Source organism: Podarcis filfolensis (genome assembly GCF_964270895.1).
Source record: "Podarcis filfolensis genome assembly, chromosome: 5".
Lineage (NCBI taxonomy): Eukaryota > Metazoa > Chordata > Lepidosauria > Squamata > Lacertidae > Podarcis > Podarcis filfolensis.
The window spans coordinates 38608686-38625095 of record NC_139608.1 but is presented as its reverse complement, the minus strand read 5'-3'; the positions used below and the strand labels follow the sequence as shown (position 1 = coordinate 38625095).

Sequence of the window (16410 nt, the reverse complement as noted above, 5' to 3'; positions counted from 1 at the left end):
AGCTGTGCATGTGCCCGAGTTCCCGACAACCTGCACTTTAAGTTGTTAAATGTACAAAGTAGTAAAAGGAAAAAAGAAAGGGAAAAAATAGTTGACAACTGAGTCATACAAGCCCTACTTATTTTTCAGTAAATAATGCCTGGGACTCTGCTGGATCCACAGCTAGCTGAGCAACACAACCAATTGCTCACAGCAGCAGTATTTTTGTGACTGCCATTAGAGCACGTGATTATGTGATCAGAGAGAGAATCTCTTCCAGGGTGAAAGTTGTAGATTATACAAGGCTGTCCATGCTTCAAGGTTTGGGCCCCGCATCTTTATATAGTTACTGGATTGGAGTGCACAACAGTCAATTGTGGAGCAGCAAAATATATTGGACTGCCTCTAGCTGGGGCAATGTTGGGAATGGTGGCTAATGACATTGTGTAAGGGTGTCATGGGGCTGACAGGCACAGAATGTGCAGAGTAGATACGGTAATTCTATTGTTAAAAGTACACTTACAAGTTAGGGAAAGGCATGTCCACCAGTCTAACGTCTGCTGCAACAGAGGTTCTGCTGCTGACCTTTGCTTATGTATCTATCTCCTGCATCTGAGCTGCACACAAACAGGTGTAGACTCCACTTGCATGTAACCACCTGCTCCTCCCAATCCTTGCCTGGTCCTGGGAGACAGTGGAGCAGCAGATGGAGGCAAGAGGAAGAGGTGTGTGGGAGCTCTTGATTCTACACCAGCCTGACCTATTTCTCCCTCCTCACTATCCAATCCTCTGCTGTCCATGATTAGAGGAAAAACATATTCTAACAACTATTGTAAGTTACTGGGGGCGGGGGAGACTAAATAAAATATGATCCTATTTACAGGTTATATTCTAACCGGGCTGCAGTATACAACATGCCAGGAGTGCAGTTATCGGTTCTATGTATTGTTTTAAATATATCAACCTGAGGACAGAATATTGGGTTTTGATCACAAAGCCTGAGTGATATACAGTAATCTGTTCTTAATCATTTCCCAGCCTTCGGTAGGTATAGCCATGTTCCCAAAATATCTTCTTTATTTCCTTGGTAGTTATTAGCTCAGTCACCTGGGACCATTTCTGATTCCCTCCCTCAAACCATACTTTTCATGAAAACGTTTGAAATTAATGCGGGAAACTGCTAAAAATAGAAGTTCTTCACTTGCACTTTAAACGAATAACGAAATGCCCTAAATATGGCTTTTGCTAAAAGAAACGATCGTAAATATTTAATTTCTCTGTACGCATCCCGCGTTTCATGAACTGTAAATCACATTATAATAGCGATTAAAAATAAATAGCTCTCCGTTTGCGTTAAACGCTTTGGGCCCGTCATCCACTTGCGCAGCCATAAAGCTGTCGGCTCCCTCTGCTGTTAAGCTCGCGAGCAGCAACACAGCTCGCAAACACTGGAGCGCTTCGGGGACGCGCCTTAACCCTACCCGGAGGCGCGCATAAAAATGGCGGAGAGGCCGCCCGACCAACCTCCTGCCAGGACGGAAGTGTCACGTAGACCACTTCCGTCCGGAGGTGGACTCGCTGCGCGCGCAGACAAAAGGTGTACGGTGAGTGAACAGGGCCAGAAAAGTATCGCGCACGCGCGCACATTTTCGCGCGAAAGCTGTTTTGGGCGCCTTCCCCGCCGGGCGGGGCCTGCTCGAGTAGTGTGCGGACGCGGCCGGCAGGAGGCGCGCTGGGTCTGGTTGGCGACGGCGGCGGCTGCGCCATTGGCGGGTAGGAAATGCCGCCAGATGGCGGTTTAGGATTGCGGCTCTACTGAGGTGCGGCCCCCGGCACCGCCGCTTGTTCGTTCCGGCCCGGCTTGGCCCCGGCCCGCCTGGACCCTTCTCCCGTGGCACCGTAGGATTCCCGGGGGCGCTGGCCCAGCTGAGGTAACGCAGTCAGCGCGGGCGGAGGGAGGGGGGCTCCGAGGCTGAGATCCAAGATGGAGGCGCGAGGGGCGGGGGCAGCGGGCCCGCTCTCTCTCTCGCTCTCCCGCTCGCGCTCTCTCCCTCGCTCGTTCGCTCACACTCTCGGGCCGGGCCAGCGGGCGGCAGCCAGAGCGAGAGCGGGGAGGGAGGGAGGGAGCGAGCGGGCGGCTCTCGCCCGAGGAGGTGGCTCCTCCCGGGTGGCGGCCCTCTTCCCCTCCCGGCTCGGCCCTTCTTTTCCCTCCCTGCGGGGCCGGGGTGACAATGGAAGGGCGGCGGCCCCACGGGGCGGCCTCGCCTCGCCGACCCCGCCAGTGCCTTCTCTGGGCCCGGAGCCCGCCGCCGTGCGCCCGCCCCCGCGCGGGGCCTGCCCGCCTTCCCTCCCGCCCTCGAGCGCGCTTTCCCCGGCTCGTTCTCGGCCGGGCGGCGGCGCTGAGCGAGATAAGGGTCGACCGCGCTGCCCTCGCTTTCCGGGGGTGGGTGGGTTGTGTGCCACGGGCGACGCCGTGGATGAGGAGCCGGGAGAGGCAGAGGGCCCACATAGCGGGGACACGGGGGTGGCGGCCGTGAAAACCGGTGGCGGGCGAGAACGCCAAGGCGGAAATGGGGAGGCCATTTGGGGGTAGCGCTGATCCCCGAGGGGGTTGGCCGAGGCGGAATCAGAGTAGATGCCTAAAATAGCGGGACTGAGTTGGACTGAGCCGTTGCGGGAGAGATCAAGTGTTAGCTCCTGGTTGCAGCTCTGGTTCTTGAGGAGGGAAGAGCTTTAGGGGCAGATTTCTGGTCAGTATTGTAGGGTGATGGGTTGACGCTAGGCACAAGTTGGAGTAAGTGGAGAGTGGCCACTTAGGATGTTTCGGTTTTGGGGGAGTGGAATAATTGGTTGGTAGGTGACGAAAGCAGTAAGCACCAGAAGTTCTGTTCTGGTGTTTAAGATCACCTTGGATCTTTGTGTTCCTGCCTCGTGACATAACTTAAGAATGTTCTACAAGTTGTATTGACTGGAACACAGGTCATCTTGTGCTAGACGGCGTAGCCTGCAGGAAGACTAGCTGTGACTATGGGACATGCAGCAACTAGTGGATCATATAACAGCAGTAGGGAATGCTAGAATGTGGGGAGGGGGGAGGGACATATTACCTTGCAGGGTGGTTTTCATCACTGATTTGAATAGGCAATGCCCTGCTCACTTGAGAGGAAAACATGTGAGTCAAGAGATAGGCCAATAAAAGTTAGCTTACATTTTTGTATAATCTTACAACCTTGTACCAAAGAATAATTTATCTCCTTTGTATTATAGAACATTTTGTTCTTGTCAAAGAGCAGAACATCAACTCATATACACTATAAACTTATTCACCACACTTTTTTTTTTAGGTAGTGCTCTTCCTAAGGTTGAAACATTGTGTGTGGTTAAATAGTCAATACTTTTGAACATGTTGCAGAATCTCAATGAATATTGGGAGTTTTGATGTATAGAACTAATATAGATGAGCGCTTTGCAATTAAGAAGTTGATTGCAATGTTCCCTTTTTGTTCCACTGGAGGAGGATATTTTTAGATTTATTTTCCTTCACCAGAAGGTCCTAAGGTGGGTCACTACAATGTAAAATTCAAAAGTAAAACAGTTTAAAACAAATTACGACCAGACCTAGAGTGGGTCCTAAATAAATACGTCAAGTGTGATAAGCCAAATTAGTAATACAGAAAAAGCTGTTCATGTAAGAACCAGAATGGTTTCACCCAACTCTTGAACTGTTGACGTTCCTCTGAAAATGATTTGAGCAACCACCCATTGGAATAATATAATACATTTAATCTTCTGAAGATTTGCTTAAAATAAAATTCTGGGAAACTTGCTTAAATGCAATCTTGGCCATTGCTCAAGATCGCATATTAATTAATTTTATTTACAGCTTATTTGTTTAAAACATTTTAACTTTGCTTTTTAGGACAAAAGGTTTTCCCCAATGGTCTGCTCAGAGAAGATCTATTGAAAATAATGGACATATTGGGACCGTTAATTTCAAACTCTTAAATTGGATACAACCTAAAGACCTTACAAGATGTCTTACAACCAGCAATTTAAGAGCAGTACAGCGAACAATTATAGAACAGTAAAAATTGAATATATAATGAAACATCATCTGGTCAACATAAAAACATTAAGAGAAAAGCTAAATATGGGAAGGGACCTTAAAGGTAATCCAGTCCAGCAATTGCCAAATATAGGAAATCTGCTACAGCATACCTGATAGGCTGCTATCCAGCCTCTGCTTAAACTTCTAATAGCCACTTTCTAAGCAGTCTGTTCCACTATCAGACAGCTTGTTTCATTAGGAAGTTCCTGACGATTAATTGAAATCCCATTTCATGTCATCTGCACCCATTGATTTGGATCCTGCACTCTGGGGCTGCTTCTGGAGCCCAACTGGAGCCAGTGTGGTGTAGTGGTTAAGAGCAGTAGTCACGTAATCTGGGGAACCGGGTTCGCGTCTCCGCTCCTCCACATGCAGCTGCTGGGTGACCTTGGGCCAGTCACACTTCTTTGAAGTCTCTCAGCCCCACTCACCTCACAGAGTGTTTGTTGTGGGGGAGGAAGGGAAAGGATATTGTTAGCCGCTTTGAGACTCCTGAAGGGGAGTGAAAGGCGGGATATCAAATCCAAACTCTTCTTCTTCTTCTTCTCCCAATCTGGTGCTCTTCAGAGGTTTTGGACTTCCACCAGGGCCCCAGCCAGCATGATCAATGGTCAGGGATGATGAGGATGCAGAGTACTTGATGCCTGGCACTTTGATTAGAATACCAACAGGAAATACAGTCAGTCAAACAGATAATATTCGATTGTAACATGAGCAAACTATTAGGCTTCTACTACCATCTTAGTAGTCAAATCTTGAGCAGATTTGAAGTTCCTGAAATTTCTTTAGAGGCATACAATATGCTAGATTGAATGTAACCAGTGTGTGTGTTTGGGCAGCATCAGTGTTAGGGCTGTGGGTGGGTGGTTGCTGTCCCACACGTTGCCGAGCTCAGGGGGCGCAAAATTGAGAAGATCCATAATTGAGAAGATCCATTTAGGGGTGCCAAATTTTGGGCTCACACAGGGTGGCATATTATGAAAGATTACCAAAGTCCACCCTTGGTTTGGGGCCCAGTCAGCTTCTTTGAGAGAAGGGTACAGCTGGCTAGTGATATATAAAAACTTGGTTGAGTATGTTGTTCTTATACTTAAAGCAGGCATGTCCAAAGTCCATTTCAGGACTTTAACCTGAATACTTAAGTGTGTGTATGGCTTGAATTCATTTCAGTAGAGCTTCAGGGGTTTTTTTCTGCATTGTGCCAAAAGGATGCAGTCTGGATTTCATTGAAATTACCAGTTCACATTGCCATTTATGGAGCTGCATTTCTATTTTCCCTCTCCCTCAACCCTTCAGGTGTGTAGAAGTTGCATCAGTGAAAGCAGTACTAGATGATTTTGGGCCAGAGTTAGCTGAAATGCTAAATTATATTTTTGTTGTTACTTAATTTGCTTCCTGTTCAATCCAAAGAACTTTAGAAGAGCCCTGTAGGCCAAAGGTCCATCTGGTTCAGCATTCAGTTCTCATAGTGGGCCAAAGAGATGCCTATGGGAAGCCTGCAAGCAGGACCTGAGTGCACTGGCCCTCTCCTAGCTTGCAGTTCCCAGTAATTTGTATTCAAAGGCATACTGCCTCTAGCAGTGAAGGTAGGACAAACTCTTTGTGGCTTGTAGCCACATTTGGATGTACATTCCTGGGTGGGTAAACCATAGTTGAGCAAACTAGGAATGACTGTCAGCCTCATGCTCTTTTCTTATCTCTTCCCATGCCTCTTGCCTGTTGGAACACCAATCATGCTTAGCTTATAATACCATTCTCTTTTATGTCTAAAATGAGGAACTGTGATTTTAATAATCACTTTATTAACCAGAATATTAAACCATTAATATTTTGTTAGACTTTTGGGCTGCTGCTGTTGAATAAGCAGCATCATTCAGCAGGGGATTGGCAACTACAATATGGTTTGTTGGTTTCTGGTGGATATAGAGTGGTACCTCGGGTTAAGAACTTAATTCGTTCTGGAGGTCTGTTCTTAACCTGAAACTGTTCTTAACCTGAGGTACCACTTTAGCTAATGGGGCCTCCCGCCTCCACCGCGCGATTTCTGTTCTCATCCTGAAGCAAAGTTCTTAACCCGAGGTACTATTTCTGGGTTCGTGGAGTCTGTAACCTGAAGCGTCTGTAACCTGAGGTACCACTGTACCTGATACTGTTACTTATTTGTCTATCAAGATGTTGCTATACCACCCTTTGCCAAAATAGTTACAGGGTGTTTTCCATCAGAACAAGGTAATACAAGAAACACAATACATGAAATACAAACAAATAAATGAGTAACATAACTAGTAAATTCAAACATGTTTGAGCATTTCTTTTACACAGTCTTCTAAAGGAATCTGTTTGGTTCATTTTTTGAACTACATTGTTGAAACACATTATGGGAAAAGAAAATTATATCTATCATAACAACTTACTTGATTTAATTGAAAAATCTTTTTTGTAAAAAAAAAACCATCTAAAATTTTGACACATAAAGTATAATTCAAAAGACATTACATGTTTCAAAAGATATTCAAAAGCAATTATAGTGAAACTTATAACTCAACTTCATGCACGGGAAGAGATACCTATTATATGATTTGTTTAATGATGATTAGTATGAAAAGAATTGACCAAGACACTAATTAACTACGTAGCTGTTCCCACAACATTATTGTAAAGATGAGGTTACCAGCGGTCACAAACCTTCTTGGACGCATGGGTGCATTTGGAAATTTGAGAAACTTGTGAGCCCCACCACAAAATGGCTGCCATGGTAAGTGTGCCCAGTCAAAATGGACAATATATGACACAGATGGGGTCTCAGCCCCAAATGCCAAAAAGCAAATATTTGGCCCCACTTCATATAGTAAACTACCAATTTCACTGGTGGGGTTCAACTTGCCCATGAAACTGAACACAAGGCTGCAGTCCTATGCATTCTTATATGCAAGTAAGGTCCATTTAACTTGGTGGGATTTAGGTCTGAGTAAAACTTCATAATATTACTCTGCATTTCTCATCCACCTCTTGGGTGGCCAGATGCAAAGTACAGGTCCTGAACAGCATTAGAAATTCCCCAGGTGCCAGGTGTGTTTTGCAACAGGCGTGGGTCCAGTTGTGACCACTTGGGACATCTCTGTATGCCAGGTAGGCAACTGACATTTCCATCTGGCTGGCCCGCCCAGCTTTCTTAAGCAGGTAAGCAGAAGGGCTTATTTATTGCATTTATATTCCACCTTTTTCTCCAATGAGTACATGGTTCACTTCCTCAGTTAATCCCTACAATGACCCTGTGAGGTAGATTAGGAGGCTGTGATTGGTCCTAGGTCACCCATTGAGCTTCCTGACTGAGTTGGGATTTGAACTCTGATCTCCCAGGTCCTAGTCCGACACTAGAACCACTACACCACACTAGCTTTCTAGAATACTTCTGCTGTGGGGCAGCTATACAAATTAAGCAGGTAAATAAATACGGGAAAAGTAAAACGTCACTTAAGACAAGGATCTGAAATATTTTCCTTGAAGCTTGAATTTGTTTTATTCTGGATTGTTTTATTTGACGTTTTAATGTGTTGTAAACCGCTTTGAAATTTTTTCTTTAAAATATAAAGCAGTATAGAAATGAATACAATGATAATAGTAATAATAATTATTATTCGTTCCAGAAAAAAACGGTTCTTATATATTTTGTTGTGGCAACTGTAACTGAGGTGCCATTTGGAAATTACCGGTAGCTTATATATCTGAGTTTCTAACAGTAGTGTTGAACCTTGGACAGTTGCCTAAGTTCCATGACAAGCAACATCTGCTGAAATTCCTTCTCCTAGAAAGTATTAAAAGTGAAGGAGTCCTGTCTTACTCTCCTATCTTCATCTGTCCCCCTCTTTCCTAAGGCTGGAATCAAAAGCATGCTCACATCGGAGTAACTTAGTGGGGCTTGCTTCTGAGTAGACTTATTTATAATTGTTATGTTCATCCTAGCCACACACAGTCCCTTCTACACAAGCATACTTTTTCTGTGCAGTGACTAGTGATGTTAAATTCTTGAGAATAATCTTTTGGAGAATATTCTCAATTAAAGAGGTGTCTACGTTTAAAGCTGCTGTGTAGACACAGAATTTACAGTTTGTGGAGAATATTCTCTGGAGAATTTTCTAGCAGAGAATATTCTTGAATATTCTCCAGAGACTATTCTCACCTCACATCACTAGCAGTGACAGAGACATACTAGTTTAACACTGATTCATTTGCTTTTTCTCATCACTTTTTCTGTGGGTTCCAAAGCTTGCCCAATCAGAAAGGAAATGGAGTGGGTGCAGACAATGAAGGCTGAACAAGGAGGGACTGGGCAGTCAGGAGAGTAATTGATGAGCAATTCAGCACAGAGAAGAGTAGATCACCTGCTGGGAACCATTGCATGCCTTTGGGGTGCTGTGGTGCTTTTTCACATCATGTTGGCAACTCCAGAAGTTAACTACAAATAAAATGATCGGTTGCATGTTGGCTTAGTCTGGAGATCTGCTTCCACTCAGGGATAATTGTGAAAGTACTTGATATGCCTTTTTAAAAATCTAGATATTTATATTGATATGCCTCCATAGGTATGAAACAAGTTTATACTATGTTGCCGTCAGACACCAGCTGTACATGCTATTATTATGCATTAACAGGTTCACTAACACAACTCCCCCTCCCAACCCAACTCAGCAGCTGATTTGCTGATGCACTTACCTTTACCTGCTGAAACAGTGGCCAGGAAATCCAGAAATGCGGAGGTGAAGCCATCAATTGCACTGCTTGAAAATTTACTGATATGTCTTGTCTTTTTTAAAAACTTGAAAAAAGAATCTTTCTGCCTCCCTTTCTTCGAGTCGGTGCTTATTCCTGTTGCCTTTTCTTTTCAACCAGCTCTCCCCTCTTCCCATTTGCTCTTGCATACTTCTACCTCTTCTGCATCTTTATTTTTGCTGTGTGCAGTGAACTGTGCAGTTTACTCCTAACAATTCATTCTAGTAGGTCTTTGCAAGTGCCAGTAAGGTTTTTGCCTATTGCAGGCAAAACTTAAAACCAAAGTATGCCACAAGTTAACTCAAAAGTATGGTACATTGCCATAAGTCATATGCCATACACTTACAAATAATGCATATACATTCATCCCTTCTGCTGCTCAAGTGCCTTGGTGTAGTTTTGCATCTGTTCTAATGAGCCAGAGAACATGCTGCAACATTGAATGGAAAAATCAGGCAAGAGCACAGCCTGACTGTGATGTAAATGGGTTCACAGGCCCCCCTACCTGCTATCCAGTTGTGCTGCAAACCCCAGCTGCTTGCACTATGTATGATGAAGCATCCGCCACACTAAAAAAAATCCCAGAGTAGCTTTTTATATCAGTAAAAACTGAAGACAGTACCTGTATGAGGCTTGCAGTCTTGAAGAAAAGGGGAATGGGGAAGGGGGGGGGAAAGCAAATTCAGGCATAGTTCTTAAATTTATAGTTGTTTGATTGCACCTTTGTCCAAGGCAGTGGTATCCAAACTTTTTTCAAAGAGGGCCAGATTTGATGAAGTTAAGGGCCATGAGGGCCAACCAAAATTGTTGACCTTTTTTTAGGGTTGAAATTGTTGAGCTTTTTTATGGAGTTTTTTTCTGGGATTGAACATGTTGAGGGTTTTTTTGTTTTTGTTTTTAAAGAATTTTACCCCAGGATTTTTAAAGAATTTTACTGCCAGATTAAACAGACCGGCAGGCCAGATTAGGCCCCCAAAATGACTTTGGACATGCCTGGTCCAAGGAGTTCAGGATGATGGCTGTGAAGTTAACCCACTTTGTTCATATAAGAATGGGGCAGGTTAAAGAGAGAGAGAGATAGTTAATGGCCTTGGGCCACCTAGTCAGCTTTATGGCTGAGCAGGGGTTTGAACTCCAATCCCTCTGTTTTCATACTTAACTCACAATATCAGAGATCAGAGCTGCATGTACATGTACACTGAGTCCAATACTACATGTGAGTACTGGATAGTGTCCTCCACGCAATCATGATTTCACCATAGTAGTGATACTGGTGTTGATAGGATGGTTCTGCAGCACTACACCATACTAGCTGCTGATGCTCAATATTGTGTGCTACATTTGCAGTTACAGTGCAGCTATATATTAGTCATCTTAACATGTTAAATTTCCCCTTTTCTCCAGTTAAAATTAAGCTTCATCTACTGTTCCCTTAAAAACAGCCTTTAAAAACTACATGCTGTATCTCACAGACAGTATCATGTTCTACCATGCTGCATTAAATGCTACAGTGAAACAAACTAAACGTTTTATCTCAGGAAAGGTGGTAATTTAACAAAAGCAGATGGCTTTGGTGGGTAAGAATCCTATGTACAGATGTACTTAACATATGTAAGCTGCACTTTTTTCTAATGCGAAAAAATATATAACTAATGAAAACTGAAAATACCAAACTAATTGATTGTAGACTGCTGTTTGTTCTTTTGTGTTTACCCCAAAGCAGCAAGCTAGTATACTCAAGGTGTATGAACATTTACTTGGTAAATCAGCCTGTTTTAAAGACTGCATTAACATTATAGGATGCAAGGCAAATTTGAGGGAAAAACACTTGCTTGGTGACTTAACTGATGATGTTTATTACCAACATGTAACTGAAGTGTCATAGCTAAGGGGTAAAGCACATATTTTGCATACAAAAGATCCAGGGTTCAAGACTTGGCATTTGAGGTGGGATTTCTTTCTCAGCCTACCAGAAGCCAAAGAGAACTGTTGTCAGCCAGTGCAGAAAATATGGAGCAGAATGAACCAATTGTCTGATCCGATGCAAGGCAAATTCTGTGATATGTCAGTTGTTCCTAGCACCAGTACTGTGCTTCACAGTTCAGTATGAGATGATTGTATCAATTGGGAGGATGCAATGTGCTAGACTACAGCCCTATAATGTAGTTACCCTTACACAGGGAACAGACGTCTGTGTGAATTATAACTAAAAGATCCTGTTTAGTAAAATTCAGAACATACCTAAAAGTATGTGGCTAGAGCTCTTAAGATAACTGGAATTGGCTTCTCTGAGTAACCAGCTATTCTGGACTGTATACTTTGCTGTTGCCAGAAGGGGTTGAAGGGGTTAATGGAGGGAGGCTGACATTTTAGCTGTGATTGAATAGCTATTCAATGTTGTAGAGTCAAAAGGCCACTGCTTCACCAAAGAGGACTGTTTTTCCGAAAGCCGTCCTTCTATTAGCAAAGAAAGGGTCTTGCAGAATGATTAGTGGGTGCTTGGGGAACACCTTTTTCAGTTTTTAAAGTTTCTGATTGAGACAAGTCAAGAAATAATCATTAATTAGAGGGCAGTTGAGACTGTGTTGTGAATTTATGTGCTGACACAGGAGGTTTAGGGCATTGGACTTGAAGGAAGATTACCCTTGGCAGTTGTTTATGCCATTTCATTCCTTGGTGTTTTGCTACCTAATATTAAGATATACAAATGTAAGGAAAAACTTCCAGCATCTTAAACAGTGGTCCTCATCTTAAACAGTGGCCCTCTACTTTTTCTCTAATATATGGAAGGTATCTTATTGTTACACAGGATTTTTCTGTATTTCAAATCATGAAAGGGTCACCTTTTTTAACATTTACATAACATTCAGAAACCCTTGTAAAATGCTGCGGGTTGAAGCACTGCAAGTACAAATGTGCATGATTCTGTAAGAAGTGCAAAACCTGATGGCTGAATGCTGGATGAAAAGGCTGTTCTAATTATTTTTGTTGGCCTGAACCTCTGATTCCTCCCTGCTGTTCTTGTGGGGAGAGAAGGTCTCAAGAGCAGTAGGTGGAAAAAAACTCATTTTGGTGTATAATTTTGTATTGCAATTCAGCATTTGTTGAACCAAATTGATATGTTAGTTTCTCCAGACTCTGGATCATATTTCAGGCAATGAGTCCTGAGGGTAACAATATCTGTTCAATGTTGCATATGCGCCCGTATTACAATCATTGCATTTTAAAATTTTCCTAAAATAAACAATCTGAGGCAGATTATTCTCTTTTACAGATAAAATGCTAGAACAGTGAAAAAGATCAAATTGCTTAGACATGGGCTTTCCAAAAGGGGTTCATGACCCTCAAAGCAGGGTGGATTGATTTCCTGTATTTTTTCGTGTTTAAGACGCCCCCATGTATAAGACGCCCCTTATTTTTGGGGACTCCAAATTAAGAAAACACCCTTCAGCACTATCCGTGTATAAGACGAGCCCCAATTTTAAACCTAATTTTTTGGTAAAAAAAAACCTAGTCTTTAGATACGGAAAAATACGGTAAATCACAGTTATCTAAATGAGCAAGAAATGATGCTGATTTAAATCGACACTATTCCTAAACAATTCCTAAATCTGACCACTAAACCATGTTAATTTACTAAATAAAGTACTGTTACACTTAACATATTTTTGTCTCACTGTAAAAATGTTTCCATTTTTAACCTGTAGAGGTAATGTTTTTTAAAATATTCCCCTAACCATATTGTGCCTTTTTTACAATGGGCATCCATGACAGTTTAAGGTTAACAGTGCAATCTTGCCTACTAAGAAATAAGTCTCATTGAATTTACTCTCTGGCAAGTGAGTGATTGCATCTTAAGTACGGGAATATAAGAACATGTACAGTAAGTTACCTTTCCCCCGATTGTTACTACTTTCTGCATTACTCTCTCCTGCCCTAGTTCCACCCTCTCAAACAAAAAATGAAATATCCAATGATTGATAAAGTAAGGCTTAGTAGCTATTTGAGAGACAAGAGCAATTCCGTTTTTTCATGTGACCATGAAATGCCCATGTTTGGTAGGTAGAATATAAATATTCATGTTACGGGGAATTGTTGGTTTTTTAAAATAGAAAAATTTCATTTTGCTTTGTGTATCTGGTAGAGATTGGTTCACTTTAACCCCTAATGGTTGGGCGAACCTGCTTATGTCCAGACATTTTTTTTATTAAGCTATTATAAGAGAAGCTTAGTGGTTAGTTTTATTCATTTTAAGTTAAATTTTAAAGATTTATTAAAAACATAAAAGCAAAATGCTGATTTATATCTATGTGCAACAAATGCAACATGAAGAACAAGGAGGGGAGAATTAGTAGTCAAGGAGAATGCCATTTTTGTTGTACAGTACGTCTTTCACATTTTAAGCCTCACTGAATAGAAGTTTCAAAAGCAAGGTAAGATAGGCGCACCAGACCTTAGATGGTCACTATGTACCACATGTGTGTGTAATGATTTTCAACAACTGAATTGTGTTCAGAAAATGCTTTAGCTTGTGGTTTCTGGTGGCATGTGCAGAGAATATTGGTTAATGTGAAGTCAATCTCGACCTTGAAGCTCACTGTGTGGTATTGGACACAATATGTCTAACTGACCTCACAAGTTTGTTCAGAGGCTAAAAGACTATAGCGAACATTAAAGTAGCAAAATGGTGTCATAAAGGAATTGTGTTATAGCTGGAACAACCCATTATTATTTTTCTTAAATTGTAGCATGTCAGTTTTTTTTGTGCTATGCAGATGTGAAGAATTGCTTTGGAATACCGTCAGTAGTATTTTTGGTTTGGAGGGCAAAAAATATGGCAGGCTAGATGTAATCAACCGGTAGATAGTAGTTGATGTTCTTCTTATCCCCATGAATTAAATCAGGGCCAAGAGAAATCACCCCCCCAAGTGTACTGTTTTACAAGGTCCTTCTTCATTAAAACTTTACAAGCTGTTTCTTTGAATTATTACGTGTTAAGTATGGAGTCAGAGATTACCATCATCCCATATGCTAATAATGAACTCAGTCTCTAAGTGCCAATCCTTATGTACCGTATTTTTCGCCCTATAGGACGCACTTTTTCCCCTCCAAAAATGAAGGGGAAATGTGTGTGCGTCCTATGGGGCGAATGCAGGCTTTCGCTGAAGCCTGGAGAGCGAGAGGGGTTGGTGCGCACCAACCCCTCTCGCTCTCCAGGCTTCAGGAAGCTCTCCGTAACCCTTGGGAGACAGGCGCGACTTTGCACCGGTCTCCCCAGGGTTGCACAGAGCTGCCTGCATCCCGAAGCCTGGGGCGCGCTGAACAGCGCACCCCCTGGGCTTCGGGCAGCTCTCCACAAGCCTGGGGAGACCGGCGCGACTTCCCGCCGGGCTCCCTAGGCTTGCGGATAGCAGCCTGTTCTGGGGGCTGGGGTCGGGGGAAGCTCGGGCTTCCCCCGCCCCAGGCCCGCGCCTGGGTGGAAATAATTTTTCCCCCTTTATTCCCCCCCCCAAAAAAAACTAGCTGCGCCCAATGGGCCGGTGCGCCCTATGGGGCGAAAAATACGGTAGTTAAAACAGCACTGTCCATGCGTAAGCAGAAGGTATAAGCAGGCTTTGAGGAACCCCAAGGGTTACAGAACTCTTAAAACTCTTAAAAATACTGCCACAAAAACAACCTGGTGAGAACTGAGCAAACTAAGTAGCCACATAATGCTGTGTGAACCACCGAGCAGGGGGAACTGAATTGAGTGGAATGGAGAGACACTTCATGCTTTCTGAAACCCTCTTTTTTTTTTAAGGCTTTGACCCCAAGGTAAATGGGCTAGTGTGAGCATGATGAACACAGGGTTAATTGTAGTAACCAGTGCTTATTTTATATATGCTCTGCAAACAGATTCTCTACTAATTGCTTAATAAAAATTGGTCATCCAATAATTGTACAGACTGATTTCCCACTGAGGTCCTTAAACTGAAATTCTGAATCCTTATAATCCATCAAAAAATAAGAGGTGATAGTTAATTCCTGACTCCTATCCTTTCACGCTTGGATGCTCTGGGTTATAGACCAGTTTCCTTCTGAGTAGGTCTTTCTGGTATATTGTCACTTCCTTCACTACTGAATTGCACCAAATCAAGAATATTATTTCCTTAAGATTAGATGGTGAAAATTTGCAAGAGCACTCGTGCGTAAGAGTTTCCTGGTTACTTGTTAGAAACATTTTAAGAAACTTTGAAAGCATCTATACACACTTGACCAGAGTAAATCTTAAAAACCTTCCAAAATTATTGACTGTTAAATAATATAAAGCTGTCTTGCAATCACATTACAATGTATATTATGACGACATACTTGAACATATGGTTTTGCCTTATTATCATGCTACCTCTGCCTGTTACAGCTGGATGGGATAATCAAGGAGATTTTTGCCAGTCTTTTTAGATGATTTAAGAAAAATGTTATGACTTTGGATTTGGTGAAAAAATGTACTATCTATGTAGTATTGTCCCATCCTACTACTACAGGGTGTAAAAATGGGGTGGGTGGCACTGTGCTCTAAACCACTGAGCCTCTTGGGCTTGCTCATCAGAAGGTTGGCAGTTCGAATCTGCGCAACGGGGTGAGCTCCCATTGCTCTGTCTCAGCTTCTGCCAACCTAGCAGCTCAAAAGCATACCAGTTCAAGTAGATAAGCAGGTACCACTGTGGTGGGAAGGTAAGTGGCGTTTCAGTGCATTCTGGCACTTGTCACTGTCCTCCATGCACCAGTGGCGGTTTAGTTATTCTGACCACATGACCTGTGGACAAACAGCGGCTCCCTTGGCATGAAAAGCAAGATGAGCGCCGCACCCCATAGTCACTTTTGACTGGATTTAACTGTCCAGGGGCCCTTTACCTTTTACCTACCTACATGGTGTACGTGTAGTATTTTGATTTATGTGGAATGCCTCCCATTGGGAAATATTAATCTTTAAAGGCTGGTTTATTGTACATGAACAGAATGCTGGTGTATGTTGCTTTAAAGCATATGTTTCATTCCTTCCTTGCTCCTGCTGATGTTGCACTTGGGGAAGAAACAAACTAGAATCTTGAGCTTGTGGGTTTTTTTGCACCCTGCTTGTAGTTTTCTTTGGGGAAACAAAACTTGAACCCAGATTCACACATAGCAATAAGATGTATCATGGTGGGGCAGGAGTGTGGGCTTTTTAGCAATGTGCAGAATCCCACTGCTTGTAGACATTGAATCCTTGTTTGCTTTAACCATGGTTTAATGTGATGTAGAAACCAGGCCAAAACACATATATAGCAATTCTGTTTAAATATTCCTTATATAAGCAAGGAATGATAACTTTATTCTAGTAATAAGCAGCCTGGAAGTTAGTGGTATCTGAATCTTTGCTGATCCTGGTTGGAAGTCTAAGAAATGTCTTTTTTCTTTTTACAAGAGTTGTTTACCATTTCTTGAAATATAATTCTTCATGTACCTACTCCAACAGATGTTTGGAAGGTGGCAGTGAGAGGATGAGCCTTCTCTGTGGTGACTTCTGATTGTTG

At 42.7% G+C, this 16410-nt stretch overlaps 1 protein-coding gene across 4 annotated transcripts in view; it reads left to right on the top strand.

Annotated features, from left to right (window-relative positions):
- Positions 1-1545: 1545 nt before the first annotated feature.
- STAG1 (STAG1 cohesin complex component) overlaps positions 1546-16410 on the top strand; it is a 98803-nt gene continuing 83938 nt past the window's right edge. The window contains exon 1 of one of the 4 annotated variants that reach the window (XM_083616234.1): positions 1546-1583. The gene's annotated coding sequence lies outside the window, so the exon portion shown is untranslated. Of the gene's footprint in view, positions 1911-2131; positions 2423-16410 lie in introns of those variants that run through there. The other 3 variants (XM_083616233.1, XM_083616236.1, XM_083616235.1) reach the window with 3 other exon arrangements.